The sequence below is a fragment of the Oratosquilla oratoria genome, unplaced genomic scaffold (genome assembly GCF_046742065.1).
Source record: "Oratosquilla oratoria isolate Oo_2021 unplaced genomic scaffold, ASM4674206v1 SCAFFOLD51, whole genome shotgun sequence".
In the NCBI taxonomy this organism is placed as follows: domain Eukaryota; kingdom Metazoa; phylum Arthropoda; class Malacostraca; order Stomatopoda; family Squillidae; genus Oratosquilla; species Oratosquilla oratoria.
Window position 1 is genome coordinate 2,005,853 of NW_027467715.1, and position 5,000 is coordinate 2,010,852.

Consider the following 5,000-nt stretch of genomic DNA (forward strand, 5'->3'; position numbering starts at 1 on the left):
TGCGTTGGTAATAGTTAAATACCATCACATTACTCTTCCATCTCCACCTCTCCCACTTCTGCACCTCTTCCACTTCAACTCCACCTTCCACCTCAAACTGCTGTAAAGTTATACGACCTCCACATTTGTGTCGCTGGGCCTCCTCTCCCCACCTCCTCCCCTCCTTTCCCCCCACTCCCAACTCTTCTCCCCCCCACTCCCAACTCCTCTCCCCCCACTCCCCATTCCTCCCTCCACCTCGTCTATTTCCCCTTCCCCCTTCTCCTCTCCCCCAAAATACTCTTTTTCCTCTCCTTTCCTTTTCATTCTCATTCCCCTTTTTTTATCCTGCATTATTATCTCTCCCTCTTCTTTGTCTGTCCCCCCCTTTTTTTTTTCCCGTCTCCCCTTTCTTTTCTTCCCCTTCAGGCACCGGTGGGAAGAGTTTTAGGTGGTATTCTTAAAAAAAATTCTTTCCTCATATAAATCTTATAGAAATCCATGGAAGGGAAAGATTTATATAAGGAAAGAATTTTTTTTTAAATACCACCGTATGGATCATTCGGTGGTATTCTTAAAAATTCTTTCCTTATATAAATCTTATATAACTTCTACATAAATCCTTGGATGGGAAAGAGTTATGTAAGGAAATATTTTTTTAAGAATACCACCGTAAGAACTTACGGTGGCATTCTTAAAAAAATTCTTTCCGAATACCACCATAAGAATCTTACGGTGGTATTCTTAAAAATATCTTTCCTTATATAAATCTTTCCCTTCCAGGGATTTATATGAAATTTATATAAGGAAAGATTTTTTTTAAGAATACCACCGTTAGGACATCCATGGACGTCTGAGCGTGTTGCTATTAACAAAGTCCGGCCACACAGACACATACTGTACAAAGGGCCAAGGTTACCGAGTCTGAGGCACATTAACAACGTCTGGTGGGAAATTCTCACCACCATTCTGTTGGTGTATGTGTGTGTTTGTGAATTCGAATGTGTGTGTATGTATTGTCTGTGTATTCCTGTGTTGTGTGTGTGTATGTGTGTGCGTGTATTCGTATGTGAGTGTATGTGTTGTGTGTGGATTTGTATGTGTATATGTTGTGTGTGTGTGTGTGTGTATTCATATGTGTGTGTATATTCGTATGTGTGTCTAGGTGTTGTGTATTCGTATGTGTGTGTATGTGTGTGCGTTTGTGTATGTGTATATGTTTGTATGTGTGTATTCGTATGTGTGTGCATGTGTTGTGAGTGTGTGTGTGTTTGTGTGTGTACGTGTATGTTTATGTGTGTGTGTATTCGTATGTGTATACATGTGTTGTGTGTGCGTGTGTGTACATGTGTATGTGTTTGTGTGTATGTATGTGTGTGTGTGTGTGTGTGTGTGTGTGTGTGTGTGTGTGTGTGTGTGTGTGTGTGTGTGTGTGTGTGTGTGTGTGTGTGTGTGTGTGTGTGTGTGTGTGTGTGTGTGTGTGTGTGTGTGTGTGTGTGTGTGTGTGTGTGTGTGTGTGTTGTGTGTGTGTGTGCGGGCGCGGTGTCAATTTTTTTTTTTTTTTTTCTGTGAGAGTGAGCAGAAATTAGGTTGTGCGCAAACTTTGCCTACTCCGAAAAGTACGCGCGCACCGATGGCGGCAATGTCGTTTCTTTGCAATGGAAGCGCTAGAGTTAGAAAAGAGAGAGAGAGAGAGAGAGATAGAGAGAGAGAGAGAAAGAGAGAGATAGAGAGAGAGAGAGAGAGAGAGAGAGAGAGAGAGAGAGAGAGAGAGAGAGAGAGAGAGAGAGAGAGAGAGAGAGAGAGAGAGAGAGAGAGAGAGAATTATTGGTTTGACGGTTGGTAAGTTACCATATTTTTAGAGAATTTATAAGTTGATGTTAGGCTGGAACTTTTTTATTCATTGGATTTTAACATCATTTGAAATCCTTGTGTGCGCACATTTTTTCTTTATGTGCGCTACTTGTGAAACATATGTGCACGCGCATAGTTTAGAGGGAATGTTCGTGATTATAAACGAAGAAATACTTAAAGGACTTCTTCCTACACATAAATACACCAACGTTGACATCAACAGATACTTTCGGTTTGATCAGGAATTTGCCTTCCGTCCCCACCGAAGAACGTAACCACGAGCGCGCTCAGTGACCCAATCTGTGATGCGACCTCGGGTCACGTGATCGGTCGCGTCGACCTCCAGGGTCGAAGACATTTAGGGAGGGATGAACAGATACGAGAACACCAATTGGAGGGCCTGGTTTCAGCTGAAAGAACCTCTTGGCGAGGGAGGCTACGGGTGTGTTTACCTGGCGAAGGACCTCGCCAGCGGCACAAAGGTCGGCGATCAAGGAAGTCCCCCTCTCCGACGTCGACACCTGGGGGTGGCGCGAAGGGACGAGAGTGCCCATGGAAGCCTCTCTCCTGCACAAGGTCCAAACTGTTCCTGGGGTCATCCAACTTTACGACTGTTTCGTTTCCGACGGCAAGTTTTACATGACCATGGAACTTGTGCCGAAAGCGACTTCGATATATGATTATATGGAAAAATGCGGCAAGCTTTCCCTTCCACAGATCAAAAGGCTCTTTAGTGAGATCGTAAAGACAGTACAACGATGTCTAAATGCAGGCGTTTCTCACAAGGACATCAAACCAGAGAACGTCTTGCTCTACGAGGATCTAGGCTCAGGGGAGGTTAAGATCAAGTTAATCGACTTTGGATGCGGGGAGATGATTAAAGGTTACAGAGGAACACACACTGGCGGGACATCGTTTTACTGGCCACCAGAGTACGTCGCCAAAGGAAAGTTCCTGCACGTCCCGGCGACAGTATGGAGTCTCGGGACCCTCCTGTATTACCTGGTGTGCCACGACGACCCGTTCTACGACGACAGTGAGATCGAAAAGGGTCGCCCGCCTTTCCCCGAAGACCTTCCCCGTCAGTGCCGCGACCTGATCACCAAGTGCTTCGCCATGGACCCATGGGAGCGGCCCACCCTCCACGGCATCTTGGCCCACCCTTGGCTGAGGGCTTTTGGCCTTTCCTAGGACGGGAACGAGCTCGAGCCGCCCGATCCCAAGCTCTTTCCGCCACAAATCTTCAGGAAACTCGAGGAGCGAGAGACGAAACAGAACCCCCAGGCCCCAGTGAAGAATAGTGGCTTAGAAGAAGAAAGTAAAAAGGAAAGTAGGCCACAAAAAGAGAAGAAGCACAGAAAGAAGTGGTGGATACCACTGATAAAAATGAAGCCCATTAGACTCGTCAAGAAGCCATTTAAGTTGCTAAAAAGGACGAATATATTTTGCCTGACAACTGAATGAAATATCAGGCTCCCTCGGCTCAATGTAGTATTCAGCTGAGAACCGGTCGTATTTATAAAACGTACACCAGAAATGTGGAAAGCCAAATGGAAGGTTTCCTTAAAGTCATAATAAGGACAAGGATGAAAAACATCGGTCTAAAAGTGCCATACATAGTTACATAGAAAGGGCATACATATATGGGCTACCAGAAGGAAGGAAAACACCCGCATTAAATCTAGAAAGACACGTAAAAGAGCCTAAGAGCGAAAACGCTCTTTATGTCATGACCGTGATAGATCTGAAAGAAGCCTTCGTCAGAAAGAGCCATAAAGAGTTAAAAAGAGGGCAAGAAAGTTTTCAGTAAAGGAATTAGTCTTAAAGAGCCACGCACAAGGGGAGATCACTCTCCCCTCAGCTGAATAAAATCGCCTGACGGCATAACAGAAGAACTACAAGATATTCGGAACGCAGTCGGAGGCCTGACCTTGAGAGGGGCTCCTCTCAGATGAATGAAATTGTCTGGTTAGGGCGACGTTACTTGTGGCGAAGGTCGAGGGGATGGCGGTTCGAATCCTGCCACCGGCGAAGTTGAACCAAGGGCATGGTTGATTAAATTCCACGCTACAGAGTCCTCTGTAAGGGGCACCGTTCTAGCCTCCCATTATGGGGGAGTGTGTGACGTTAAACCATATTATCATGTATATATATATATATATATACATATATATATATATATATATATATGTAATATATATATATATATAATATATACATATATATATATATATATATATATATATATACTGATGAGAAAAATGTAACCATACAGTAGGTTCAAATAAGCTGAACACTTAACTGAGTGGGGTTCAATCTCGAATAGATATCATTATGGTCGCCAGACCGGATGCATGAGATGTGCAAGACAAGAGGAAGGTGCCTATAGACGATGCAACTGCTGAGGAACGAAGCCCCAAAGCGAGGAGACACTTCAGCTCGATCTTTCGGCTTCCACAGATCTGAAGTCCCGGCTCGGAGGTCGGAGCGTTGGGTCTCCGTGGGCTGCTCGGGTGTGGTCGATTTTTGTCTGGTTCTCTGTCCCCCCGGACGGACGGACAGGTTCCATACTCGGACAGGAGGGGCCAAAGACATGACCTGTACGTTGGAGGCCATGGTGGTGCTGTGGTTTCTAGTCTGTCAAACGCGGGCAACAATTATATATTTATCATTATTACATAGGTTCTCTCTCTCTCTCTCATACACACACAATTCTTGCGTCTCCTGATGCCTCTGACTTGGAGAAGAGTTGAGCTAGATAGACATCTAGGTCTACCTACGACAGCTTCTTCTAGTTGAGGGATGTCAAAGTTCTTCTGGGTAGAATTTTCCCCCATCCTCTCTCACACCTGTGCAAATTTCCCGAAGAGCACTTGATAATGGGGCCGGTCTAGGAGCAGTTTCGAGTTAAGGTGCACTGAGGTCCTATCTGATTTCGGCGGAGACCAAGGATTCTTGGGAGACAAAGAATGATTCGAATATTTTGATTGGCTACAGAGAACAAGCACGTTTCAATAGCAGGAACTAATATATATATATATATATATATATATATATATATATATATATATATATATATATATATATATATACATATATATATATACATATATACTTACTCTTACTCTGTTGGTTGTCAGGCCGGACGGCCCTTCACCGCTTTCACT

The 5,000-nt window shown here is 44.4% G+C and overlaps 1 pseudogene; it reads left to right on the plus strand.

Annotated features, from left to right (window-relative positions):
* The first annotated feature begins 2,385 nt into the window (after window positions 1-2,385).
* On the plus strand, window positions 2,386-3,024 carry LOC143023576 (serine/threonine-protein kinase pim-3 pseudogene; annotated as a pseudogene).
* Window positions 3,025-5,000: the final 1,976 nt, after the last annotated feature.